Genomic DNA, 14,160 nt, shown 5'->3' with positions numbered 1-14,160 from the left:
TGCAATGTTAACCTCCCTCAATCTGGTTCACTACGGCTTTTCACTCAAAATATATCATTCAACAGTCTCAATGTCCTTTTAAACAACTATCCATTGTGGAAATCCCTCAGCCAGGTTGATACTTATCACAATGTTCATGGGTATATCCCGGTTTACCCTCAATTCGCAGGCATCCCTCTGTCGAGTTCACATTTGCCAGTATGAAAGATCACAATCTCATCAGACAGCGGGGGTTCCCTTCCCCTAGCTTTCTCCTGGCATCCCTCCGTCGGGTTCACAATTGACACAGTTCACAAGACCCCTTAGGTTCTTCCCGTCTACCTAAGTTTGGGTCTCAGCCCCCAGTCTGGCTTTCCTTAAAGCCCCCAGCCAGGCTTCCCGTAAAGGCCCCAGTCAGGCTTCACACAGTTCTATCAGTTTTCTCCAAGTTGTCAAAGACTTTCGAGTGTACAAGGGTTTTTGCTCGAACCCGTCACACCACACGCCAGCTGGACTTCCCGGTCTTATGATTTACCTTTCGGAGGCTTTGCCGGTCTGAGTTGAAAAGGGCAAGGGCAGTTCCCCCTTCATCGTCCGTCCAGGTCTCGCCGACTTTCTCTTCCACTTCAACTGCCGGTGCGGTGGAGCCGTTTCCTCGTGTGTTCGGCCTTGCTCAAAGTGTGCTCTCGTGCTCCACCTTTCATCTCTGTGGAGAAGGGAGAGTGCTGTCAGGTGTGCGTAGTTATTGTCAATTGCCTGACTTTGCATGACCCTTGTATTGGGACATATCAGGTAAACGGCTCTGGTGTTAGTCCGTTGTCTTTCACGGTGTAAGAAATTGTTTGTGTTGAGAAAGGGGGTGGGGCAGAACCTTCAAATATCCTACGGGGTAGGATGGGGAAAGGGTGTCATAAGGAATGGGGTGATTGGTCATCTAAGAAAGGTGCGCTTTGTAGGGTTTTGTCAAAACTGGGAGTTTGGAAAATAATAAACAGAGAGATGGGGAGGAGAATGGCTGGGAGTTTTTGCGTAGGACACAGAAAAAAAGGGATCCCGGGAAAGATAGTTTCTGAGTGTAACAGGGTTTGGATTCCTAGGGGACCTGTTATATACAGAAGGGTCATTGCATTTGGGCAAGATATTTATTGGGAAGAAAGGAGGCAGGTGTGGTACAATTGACCAAAATCTCTGGGGACCGTCCTCCTCTTCTTCCCAGGTATAATACTGCATCTCACCTGGGTTATTCCCCCGAGCACAACCCGGGGCTCCCCCACAAGGTGATCCTCTCTTGCTTGTCCACTCTCAGGGTTGGGATCTGAGAGTGTCTAGTCTTCCCTGGTCACCTGAATAAGGAATTCTCGAGGTCTGCTTGGGAGAAGACCCTCAGGTTTCTCACATGACGCAATCAATTAGAAGTTGATTTTGTATGGAAATTCTAACCAATGATAGAGACATGTAATTGTCTTAACAGTCACAATTAGTGAGCCTTTTCAATGCTAATGTAGTTTCCCACTATTTACACTTATGAGCCCTGTCCTTTGGTTCTTTCAATAAAAGGTGCCTCCTTGAACTATTAGGAATTGATTTCTCTATTAGGAATTGATTTCTCTTTATATGTCATAAGTCACTGTATATTGCATATATATGATCAATGTGGAGAGGGAGAAAAGAGTTTTAGAGAATCTAGCCAAGAATGTTTCCAAGTTTCCACTGGGTTGTTAGATAAGCTACATATATTATCTACAGGCTGAATTAGGTACGGGTTAGTAAACACTAATAGGAAATGAAAACAAAATAGGGGCTATAACCTCATTGAGCTAAGGATAAATCATATATGTGAAAGTTATATTGAAATTGTCTTTTGAACTTTCTACAGTGGGGTATTGCAGCAAGCAAAGGTTACCACAAAGTCACTAGCACCCTACACCCACCTTATAAACTAATACCTTCTAAGTGTTAAGTCCAAAGCGCTACACCCTTAGTTTAAACATTACAAAAATGAGACAGCACTCCATTAGATGTATGATCAATACAATTTAATGGATCGCCTATGCACATTTTGCCCTGAACTGCACAGGCCTTCTTCAGGGCTATTCGATGCCATCTTCATTTCATAAGAACAGTTACAGACATAAAATAAAAAAAATATACAACATATTCCATACATTACCACAATATGGCACATATGATCCCATTAATAGTAATATCCCCATGTGGATTTCCAAATTGAACGCATAATCAAAACACAGTCGGTTTCAGAGGTTGTAGAGAGAAAAGATACAAAATAATGAGCTGCGATTAGCTCACATATCTTCTAAGACCCATTCTAATAACACCTAGCACTGATCTGAAGAAAAATTGATTTATGCTTAAATCACCACCTGAGACAAGCACACAATGTTCATGCCGCCACCACCAACACAATCGTATGTTCACCAAGATGAACAAGTTACTCTCTTACCTGGTAACGTTCTTTCGATGGGATGGTCCGACGACTTATTCCATATCTATGACAGTAATCACCACAGCTGTGCTGCTTCGGAAAATCTTCGGCGTCTGCGTCCTGCGTCGATGACGTCGATACGCCGCCCTCGAGGACCTCCTCCGACGGCCGACGTCACTGGATTTTATAAGTAGGACGCACGACGCCCGTAGCCTCAGTTGTAGTTTTTTCCCCAGAACGTGTGCCACCAGTCTTCTGCCAGTCTGACACACAAAGCCTTGCGGAAACGTAAGCTGCAATCGCATAAGAAATTCTGTAGCAGGGAAGGCAGGGAGGGAGCGATATGGAATACGTCGTCGGACCATCCCATCGAAAGAACGTTATCAGGTAAGAGAGCAACTTGTTCTTCGGGGGGGATTGGGTCCTCTGACGTCTTCCATATCTATGACAGACCCCCAAAGCAGTACCAATGCAAGGAGGTGGGAAAAAGAATTTAAGAAAACAGAAATTTAGCATGCCCAATCAAATTGCGGAGTAAAGGACCGCCTTGCCAAAGGCCAGATCCTGCCCCTGGATGGAATTGAGGGAATAGTGGCGTACAAAAGTATGTACCGAAGCCCAGGTGGCTGCATCACAGATGTTGCGATAGGAACACCCGTCTGCAGGGCAGTAGAGGCAGCCATAACCTTGGTAGAATGGGCCCGTAAACCGACCGGTGGGTCCTTACCCGCCAAGCGGTAACACTCAGAGATAGCCAAAATAATCCAGCGACACAAAGTCTGTTTCGTCACAGCCTGTCCAAAACGCTTTCCAGCGTAACCAATAAAGAGCTGATCGTCCACTCTGACCCGGGACATGCGTGAAATATAAAAGCTTAACGCTCTCCTAGGATCAAGCCTATGGAGCCTCTCCTCTTCCTTACCAGGATGTGGAGGAGGATAAAATGCCGAAAGAACAACCTTCTGGCCTAAATGAAATTCCGACACCACCTTCGGAAGAAAAGAAGGACGAACTCCAAGGACAACCCTGTCCTTATGAAACACAGTGAAGGGTGGCTTAACTGAAAGTGCCTGTAACTCACTCACTCTGCGAGCGGAAGTGACCGCAACTAAAAATACAGTTTTCAGAGTGAACAGTCCCAAAGGGCATGAATGCAAAGGCTCAAACGGAGCACCCATCAGAAACTTGAGAACAAGGTTCAAATCCCAACCGGGCACCTGGAAAGGTGACGGAGGGAACACATTAATGAGCCCTTTCAGTAACTGAGAAATTAAAGGAATTTTAAAATAGGAACACTCTTCAGACGAGCGCTTAAAGATGGATAGCGCCGCCAGGTAACCTTTAATGGTACCCACTTGAAGGCCCCTGTGGGCCAAAGAAAGCAAAAAAGACAGAACCATGGGAATTTCACATGCAAAAGGATCCACATTCTTAACCCTGCACCGGTCGCAGAACTTCCTCCAACGGCAACAGTACAGGGACTTTGTTGCGGGCCTTCTGGCCGAAAGCAACACCTCCATCACGTCTTCAGGGAGGTCCCAATCCTTATGCCTCAACCTTTCAGAAACCAAGCATGAAGGGCCCGGAGGACTTGAGAGAGAGTAACCATCTTGAACTTGTCCTTCCTGAGGAGTTTGTTCAAACCGCGCAAGTCCACGATGGGTCTCAATCCCCCGTCTTTCTTCGAAATCAAAAAATAAGGGGAATACCATCCCTTGTTCCTCTCCGCTACAGGCCAGGCACCAGTTCTATGGCGCCTTTCTCCAGCAGGGCTTGAATTTCCTGCGCAAGAAGCGGATCCGGACTCTTCAAAGAGAGATTCCCCGGTGGATTGTCTTGAGGCCTCTGCCGGAAAGTTAGACAGTAGCCGTGGGTTATGATCTCCAGAACCCACACATCTGAAGTAATGGCGCGCCACTCTGCAAGATGCTGTGCCAGCCTTCCCCCAACCGGCGAACCATGGGACCTGGCCTCATGACTGAGTGGTAGTGGCTGCGGCGTTGCCTGAGGGCAAAGAGGCAACTGCTCGAGCGGCCTTGGCACCTCGAGTACCCTTGTTTCCACCTCTGGCACTCTTACAGTGGCCTCTTTGACTGCTAGCTCCTCTCGCTTTACTGAAGGACGAGTAATAGCGAAAGGAACCTCCCCTCCATTGCTGTCCCCTAGGACGAAAAGGCGGAGGTTGGGGAAACTGCAGCGCCCAACGACTTTGCTGAAGCTTTGGAGGTCTGCAACCTCTCAAGGCTCTCGTCAGCCTTGCTGCCAAAAAGGTGTTCACCGTCAAAGGGCATGTTGAGGAGCTGGGACTGCACATCAGGAGCGAACCCAGAGTTCCACAACCATGCAAACCTGCGTACTACGGTGCTCGCCGCCATGGACCGCCTGACACAATCTGCCATGACCAAACCCGACTGAACGGCTTCATACATCCTTGCCATCCTGAACCATAGCAAGGAAACCATCCCGTTCGTCCCCTTCAGGAATACGTTCAGCCGCTAATGCAACACAGTTCCACAGAGTGTGTGTGAAACGAGACGAGGCACATATGGAGTTGGCCGCCTGAAGCGCTATTCCCCCTGAAGAAAACACTTTCTTCGCCCAGCCGTCAAAATGTCTGTCGTCCCTATCCGGAGGGATGGTAGGATACGACGCCAGCTTTGCCGCGGCCGTAGCCGCCTGCACCACTAAACTCTCCGGAGTGGGGTGCCTGGACAAGTAGCAGGGGTCGCTACTGGCTGGACGGTATTTTCGCGACAAAGACTTGCCCACTGCCGGGAGACTCTCAGGAGCAGTCCAAGCCGCCGCCACCCTTCTCTGCAGAGCCATATGAAACGGCAAAACCGGGTCAGTAGGGGGACCAAGATCAAGGATGTCCGTGAGATCATCCTGAACGAACTCCCCTGGGGGAACTGACCAACCCAAGTACTCGGTGACCCGAGACATAAGGCGCCGATATGAAGAATCAGCATGAGTGCCAGACTCCGGCCTACAAAACTCCACCTCCGGAGAGGTGTCCAGTCCACTGGCATCATGCAGTGACTGCCTCAGGTCATCAAACTGGCTATGGCCCGAGATAAGCTCATCTGGTACCGTAACCGGAACCAAGCCGTCATCAGAGCCTTCATCACCCTCCGAAATGTACTCCAAGCAGGGAGAGGAAGACATCTGGGGATCAAAGCAGTGCCTGACCTGAGCCAGAGCCTTTCTAGGGGCTAACCCCGTGCCACGGGGCCCCTCCGACACCACTGCCTCGAAAGGCGTCGAGGGCGCCGAACGAGTCAGCGCAGGGATCGACAGAAACGGCGTCGAGCGAATCGGCGTCGACATCAGCTGCAGTGCCGCCAGCATCGACGGCGTCGACACAGGCCTCGAAGCCGGAGCTCCGAGCGTGTCTCTCGACGACCTAGGCGCCGACAGTGTCGACGACCCCCTCGGAGGTAGAGCCTTGAGAGAAATCATCGACGACCTCGGCGCCTCAGGCGTCGACCTCATCTTCGAAGACGGCACAGGCTCACGCGGTCTCGAGCGCGTCGAGGACCGGGACCTGGAACGGGCATGGCGAGAACGGCTACCCTTGTCCGAGCCGTGCCGAGCACCCAAGCCCAAAGGCGTACGAGCAGTGTCTCTCGACCGGTGCCGACCGACCCTACTCGGAGGCGCGGACGGACCGGTGCCCTGCGATTCAAGAATCGCTAGCATCTGCTTCCCGAAGGAAGCCCATTCCTCCGGTGTCGCTTGCATGGAGGGATAAGCGACCCGCCGACGGGCGGAGTCCTAGGAAGAGGACGGGGAAGGCGACCGATGCCGGCGCTTCCGGGAATGCCTCGAAGCAGAGGAGGAGTGGCGAGACCTACTCCTGGAAGGAGACTCACTGGACTTCCGACGATGATGCGGAGAGTCGCCCCTCGAGTCATCCGTCGAAAGCCCCGCAGACCTCGACTTCCGGGGATTAGACACCCGACCTACCGACAGCTTCTTCTTGCGTTTCCGCAAGGCCTTTGCTGTGAGCGACTGGCAGTCGACACAGTCGTCTGTATCGTGGGCCTCCCCGAGGCACCAGAGGCAGGCGTGCAAGGCCGTGACCGACATCTTGGACCCACAGTTCCCGCATTTCTTGAAGCCCAGACGCGGGGTTGAAGACGAAGTAGACATCGCCACGAACAGGTCTTCACAAAAAAAACGAACAGGTTCAACGAACCGAGAACTGAAAACAGCAAACTCCAAAGAGTCGAGGCGTACCGAGATTCACGAAGCGAACACTTTAGCGGAAAAAACGGAACTGAGGCTATGGGCGTTGTGCGTCCTACTTATCACATCGGGTGACGTCGGCCGTCGGAGGAGGTCCTCGGGGACGGCGCATCGACGTCATCGACGCAGGAAGCAGACGTGAAGATTTTCTGAAGCAGCACAGCTGTGGACATTACCTGTGTTAAATATGGAATACGTCGGAGGACCCAATCCCCTCGAATTGTCAATATTACAATCACCACACTAACTGATTAGTGAACATTAGCAGGTACACTGGCCACATGAGTGGGAAAGGGAGACAGGTAAAGTTATGAAGGAAGTCGATGGAAGTGGAGGCCTGATGTGAAAGGGACCGTGAATAGCTGAGAAGCCCAGATCAGGACAGAGGTGCAGAAATGCTCCCACACCCCATCTAGAGAGATTACGCAAACCCAGCACCTCAATCCAAGAGAGAAATGCCAACTAATCAATTCCACTAACAATTTCCCCCCCTGCATACACCTCTCAAACTCCAAACCAAAAACAACCACAAACCTACAACACAAGAAACCGCACAAACTCCACTACATTGCAACAACAAAACAAAAAACACACATAGACTCTCACAACAGTACATGACGACTACCGGCCGAAAACACCCCAGGCCCAGCCAACTGAACCACTGGGCTGAGGTCACCATCAGCACATCACTGCTTTCTTGCACTTTTTCCAGCTTCCCCTCACTAACTCACCCTCCCTTCCTCTTTCAGAGCCGCCAGAGTGCCAGGGGACCACGCCGGTGGTGACAGTGCGCGGTACAAATATCCTTTAACATTAACATTCCATCATCCCTGACCGCCTATCTACTATTCAGTCCTGGTGCATAACCAACAATCTCTGCCTTAACGCCACTGAAACTGAGATCCTTCCCATTGGAACCCCTGTTCCCTCCTTCTCACCCTCACTCTGGCCTACCTCCATGGGCTATCTGCCTGCTCCTTCCTCTGAAGCCAGAAACCTTGGAGTCCTCTCTGAATCTTCTCTCTACTTCCTCCCTCTCACTAAGTACATTGCCAAGAAGTCCCAGTTTCAGCTCTCCCTTTTGAAAGGAATTCTTCCTTTTCTCACTTTAACCCAGAGGCTGAATGTTACCCGAGCCCTGGTTCTCTCTAGGCTTGACTATTGCAATAGCCTCCTCCTGAATCTACCTTCTTTCACTCTGCGACCCCTCCAGTTAATCCAGAATCGGGCAGCGAGAATTATCCCTGGCCTTAAGCCTAGGGACTGCACCTCTCCTGCCCTAAAAGGTCTTCACTGGCTCCCGGTTGCTGCACAGATTTAATTCAAATCCCTCTGTATCATCCACATGGCTGTCTGAGCCCGGGGACCACACTACCTTCAACTTCATCTCACTAAATACTCTCCTTCTAGACCTCTATGTTCCTCTGGCACCAACTCTGTATGTAAATCATTTCGCTAAACAGAGAGTAGGTGGTCGATCACTCTCCTCTGCTGGCTCCCTCCGATGGAACAGCCTCCCCCCCCCCCCCACTCTGCGCCTTGAGCAGAACTTACTTAAATTCAGGATGCTCCTCAAGACTTTCCTCTTTACCTCCTCCTTCCCTTCTCGCCTCAGCTAATTTGCACAGCTGCTGTGATTGGTGCCCTGCGCCCTCATGCATCCTCGGCCTCCGGCCCACCCAAACCCAATCGTCCCAGCTCCTGCCTACCCTTAACAATTGCCCATGCACTCCCTCTGCCTTGAAGGCTTGCACCTAGTCATTGCGGCCCCTGGCCCTGTAGCACTCTCCTCACCATGCACTTCTACTATATACTTATCTTTGGCTCACCCACAAGCACGGACACTTTAGAACTTCCCCTCTTCCCACTTCTTTGATGCACTTGCACGTTCTGAGTACTCACAAGGCATAGTAGGTTTGTCCCCCCTTTCCTCCCCCACTGTTATTTGTTTGAATTGTTTGTGTTTACTCATGTGTCTCACACTCTGTTCACTACCTTTGCTCTGTGGGCGCTTTGAAACAGTATTTACTTGCTGTATAGGCGCCTAACAAGTGAACAATAACTAAATAAAAATAATGTTCACCCCAAGGGGTATATTCCTAATCACACTCGTTTTGTGACAACTGCTTGCCAACAATACTGAGTATACCTATGTGGTGTTCTGAAATGTCTTAGACACGATCTTACAATTTTTCGCATAACGATGTACATCCAAAAAATCAATTTCAGTCAAATGTGCTGTACCTGCAAAATGAATACCAAAGCCATTGGGCCTTATCACAAGTTGGGCGACAGCCCTTAAATCCAGTGGTAACGGTGTTAGCGCTCCCAATACCGCTGCACCGGATCACGACTGTAACCCAGCCGGCGCTATTACAGCTGGCGCTATTACAGCCGGCTGTAATAGCACCGGCTGTAATAGCGCAGACAACACACAGCGCTATCACAGACCTATCATAAGTACAATACCAGCGCTAATAGCGCTGGTAGCCCCTGGCCGCCTGCTGGAGGTAAATGAACCCAGGTGAGAGTAGTAAAGCCACAGGTGCAAACAATGCACACAAGAGGGCTACAAAAGACCTACGCAGGCCCCAAACACACTTCCCAACACCATGATGCCATTTGGAGCAGGGAGCTTTGACATGGATTTTTAGATGCTGCACGGGAGAGGGGAGTCCATCTCCAGCCCCAGCAAGGCATGCAGCCATCCCCAGGGTCAGGTCATCACCCAGGGCCCTGACTGATGGCCTGTTGGTAGCAGAGTACAGGCTGGACATGGCTACCATCACACAGTTGCTGGGCACGATTCAAGGGGACATTGGGAGCAGGATTGCCATTAGCACTGCTATGCCCCTAGTCGTCAAGCTGGTTTCAGTCATGCAATACCTTGGGACGGCCAGCTTTCAGCATCAGAAGCTATGATTCATGGCATGGCCCAGTCCACATTTAGTGCAGTCTTGGATCAACATATCGCATTGCCCACCACCCAGGCACAGGTGAATGAACTGAAGGCACAATTGTATGTGATTGCACATGTGCCCAACGTGATTACAGCCCTACACTGCACACATGTTGCACTTGTTGCACCCCGGGACCATGAGGCAGCGTACCGGAATAGAAAACATTTCCATTCATTCAATGTCCAGATGACCTGTAGCCCAGACCTCACCATCAGCCACTGCTGCGCTCGCTACCCTGGATCCACCCACAACTCCATGGTGCGGCACAACAGCACACTGCCGGCCTACGTGGAGAGGCACAGAGGACAATGCACATGGATACTGAGAGAGTACAAACCCTGCCAGAAATGCATGCCGAAGCACAAGAAATGGAGGAGGGGGGGATAGCCACAGGTAGCCTTGTATGCCACCATGAGCCAGCACCATCACAGCACCAGCACCATGTACGGGCAGCGCACACAGACACCTGCACACGGCCACCACACTTGGACCCACACAAGGTTGATGGCCACAAACTGCTCAAAAAACCATAGGATATGGGACCACGACAACCACAATGCACCTTGTCTGTGCAGCATTACACCCTGACACCCAAGAGCTACTTCACCCAGGGCACCAGACAGGAATGCAAAGCGAGAGCAATCCACTCCCCATCCCATAAACCACTGTAGAGGATCAGTAGCAAACACGGACATGAACATCCCTGAGCGAGTGACCCATGACTGCACATTTACATACATAACCAAAACGAAAACTGGGGCAATGTTGTTAAATGTCCACCATCCACTGAGACAGCCATATCTAAATACAAATGACCACTCACCCTGAGCAGCCAGTCATGATGATAGCCCCATACCGAGGGTCTGGATGCACCACTGTGCCTATCACACCCAGGGATCGTTGCAGGTGGAAAGTGGAAGTGGGCTATAAGGGTCATGCCGCCCATTGCAGAGCAAACCAATTGAACATGAATACACCATATTCCAAGTAGAAGTGGTTACATGACGGTACTTGATGAGCAGGAGTGGTGCACGCAAACCCATTCATATAGTGCAGCATCCATCGGTGCTACTTCAGTCATCCCATGTGCAGCCAACTGTCAGCCGCCACAGGACCCCCCACTCAACCACACAGGGTGCATGTAGGGGTCACATGATGCATGGCATGAAACATGATGGATGTACACCAATCACATTGCATGTCCCTGTTGCACACAAGAAGGACCACAGTGCATGGTGTATTGATGCTTTGTCCTTGCACACCCATTGAAGGGACGTAGGCCTCATGTATTCATTTTATCCCATGCAGGTGACTCAGGATACCCGCAGCTCACCTGGCTGATAACTCCTGTGCGGTATCCCCAAACACCTGCACGGGCAAGCATACAACCATGCCCACAGTAGGACACGGATCTGTATAGAACAGACATTTGGACTATTGAAGGCACGATTTAGGTGCCTGGACCATACTGGAGGGGCACAAATGTATGCGCCTGAAAAAGTCGGGAAGATTGTCCTCACTTGTGCTATGCTGCACAGCATATGCTGCCGAAGGAATGTGCCACTAGTCCCTCCCCCGACCCAAACGCAGATGGGCAACCCCCGGGGATGATAGTGATGATTAGCATGTGGCCAGGCCTGCACACAGGGATGAGGTGAGGGAGGGGAGGTTGGCCAGGCAGGCGTTGATCGACAATTTTTTTAACATGGTGAATGAGCACATACCACGACCAGCACTGGTAAAATAAAGAACACTTGTACACAATCGTGAATGTACTTTCATTTTGTCAGGTTTGAACAGGCTTTAACGATTGTGAAACTAACCCCCTACCCCACCAACTCCCCAGCACAGACACACCCCCTCCGCCACCAACTCCCCAGCATACATACCCCCCCTCCCACCACCCAACTCCCCAGAACACATAATCCCCTCCACCCACATAGTGCCAATGGGTCCATGTGCCCGGCCCTCAGGCCACCAGTGCAGTGTCCATCTAACAGGGATGTGGACGCTTCCCACGGGCACCGGCATCAAGTGAGCAGCGTTGCAAATGACGCAGTGACCTCCGCCTGGGTGACCCCTGTAGGGACCCCTCTGTGGGGGTGGTGGAGGTGGATGGCACCGATGCAGCCAAATGCAGCTGCTGGCAGAGCAGACTGTTTGACTCCCGCATCGGTTCTGCATGTGCAGATTACCCCTCGCACAATTTGTGGACTCGCTGGCCAAACCCTAGGAGGGCCGCAGGGTATGCCTCCACAACCTTACATGTGTGTGCATTGTCACACACAATGGACTTGGCCCCCCCTAATAGCACTGCTGATGGGTTGATGTGGCGGTTGCGTCCACTGGCCATGCCCTCTATCCTCATCTGGTGTGCCACTATAACATACAGGTGTGCCATGATGGCACTGGCGAGACCTGTTTCTGTGTCCCGGGCAGGGCTGCGCGGTGTTGCGCGGCTGCTGTCCCGGGCAGGGCTACGCTTTGTTGCGAGGCTGCCGTGGATGGAGGGGCTGCCACTGGTGTGCTTGCGTGGCGGTGGTGTGCCCGGACCTGTGGACTATAGCTTTGTCTCCACATGGTCAGGGGTTCCTTCTGGAGTGACCATTTGCTGCACAGGACTGTGTATTGGTGTCAGGGCAGATCCAGCCTGCTGCTCTTCACCGTATGTCGCTCCCTGAGGCCCTGGTGGCTTGGGTGCCGCAAGGTGATGAGGGCCTGGTGGCTTTGGTGCGCAGAGGTGGTGTGACACTGCTGCGGTGGGGTGGGACCTCCACATTGGAGTGACCTGCCGGGCCCTTCGCAGGTGGTGGTGCTGGTGGAGGCACGGCTGGGCACACGTTGGGATGGGCCTGCTTCCTCGTCATCCACGTTGGCCTCGGATGATGCCTGCATGCCTGTAGGCAACATAGGATATGGCACGAGGATGGAGCCCCTCACATTTTATTCATGCATTTCAGTACTTACAGAGGGGGGATTATGCAGGGCACTTTCACTCATGCTTGGGAGTGGCCTGTTTGAATTTTTCAGTGGGTTGATATTACTGGGGCCTGCTACGTGAGGAGGGACACAGTTTGGAATTGTTGGCCTAGCCCTTTCATGTATATGATGCACATGCACAGCTGGCATGGGGCAGTCAGTGAGGGGGGCTGGTACTACACACGCCCACCTGGCAATGGGGCGATGCTGTGACCCCGTCATGGATGTGTGTAGCATGGTGCTTGCATGTGTCCATTAGCTGCCCTACCCAAGACTCTGGTTCACAGGGGTCGTCTACGTGCACTGGAACATGGGTGCTGTCGTGGGGTCCTGTGGTCGCTCCCACACACTGCTGCACCCACTCACAGTGCCCAGCTGTCGGCATTCACACTGGGGATGGAGGGGTGGCCTCTTCACAATGCAATTTGCGAGGGGGGGGTGACTCACCTCCAGCCTCCTAGGTGCAGGTGCCTGCCTCTGCTCCTCCCAATCCCTCAATGGAGGCCATGTCGATGAGGGTGGTGCCAGCTCCGGTGGTGGTAGACCTCCCCCGGTCGCCATGCTCTCACTCCTGTACTGTGCCAGGAGGCCCTGGACATGGACCCGGAGGTAGGTAAATCTCTTGCAGCAGTCCTCGCCATCCCTAGGGACACAGCCCGCCGCAGTGACCTTCTCACTGGTGTCTGCCCAGATCCGGTTACGCCACTGTCACCCTGTCTTATTCTGTTAGGGCCCATACAGTTCATCCTGATGGGAAATCACCTCCTCCACCAGTATTGCAAGTTCACAGTCAGAGAACTTGGGCTTGCGAAGCATCATATCCAGGCCAGACTTACCCCTCACACGCTCCTGGGACATGTTCAGCATTTCTTTGAGTGGATAACTTCCAGGGGCTAAGATTTTAGGTGGATTGTGATTTCCAAAATGGCCACCGCTTTGTTTCCCGTTCCGGCAGTGATGCATTTCCCACTGCACTATTAGCATGTGCTGCTGACGCTAACGCAATGTTTGCTGGGTTTTCCAGCCTCTATTACGCCTAACGGTATTAGCGTAAACGCCTGGGCTGTGTGCGCGTACCCGCGCCACAACTCCCGGCGTTAACGCAAATACAGCTCAACAGTAAATGCGCCCGGATACCGCCCAACCCGTGATGAGGCCCATTGTATTTCAGATAACTCACAAATCTGTTAATGTGATCTTATTTCCATGCCACATAAGGAAGACATTGTCAATATATCTGACCCAACATTTTATTAAGCCAGTTTTAGGGGTAGAAGGATTAGATGAAGACATCTCGAAAGACTGAAGCACCGTTTTCATACACACGAAGCAAAAGCTTTCGGAAAAACGGAACTGAAGCCAACGGTCGCGGCTTGAGCTATTTATACTACGGATGACGTCGACTCTCTACGGCAGCCCTCGAGGGACATCGATGCCACGACATCGAGCACAGCGCCCTCTGGTGTGGACATTTTTTTTCCGAAGCAGCGAAGCTGGCAGGATACAAATATCATAAGATGAGGAATACGTGGGAGGACACAATCCATTCGA

The 14,160-nt window shown here is 51.7% G+C and overlaps 1 long non-coding RNA gene across 1 annotated transcript; it reads right to left on the bottom strand.

Annotated features, from left to right (window-relative positions):
• Positions 1–2,000: 2,000 nt before the first annotated feature.
• On the bottom strand, positions 2,001–11,484 carry LOC138569115 (uncharacterized). Its single transcript, XR_011303134.1, has 2 exons — positions 6,847–11,484; positions 2,001–2,507 (listed from the first exon to the last, which is right to left on the bottom strand). It is a non-coding gene; the product is annotated as an uncharacterized lncRNA (long non-coding RNA).
• Positions 11,485–14,160: the final 2,676 nt, after the last annotated feature.

Source organism: Ambystoma mexicanum, chromosome 2q (genome assembly GCF_040938575.1).
Source record: "Ambystoma mexicanum isolate Mex_15411 chromosome 2q, UKY_AmexF1_1, whole genome shotgun sequence".
Lineage (NCBI taxonomy): Eukaryota > Metazoa > Chordata > Amphibia > Caudata > Ambystomatidae > Ambystoma > Ambystoma mexicanum.
The sequence above is the reverse complement of the archived record's forward strand: the minus strand, read 5'-3'. Positions and strand labels throughout refer to the sequence as shown.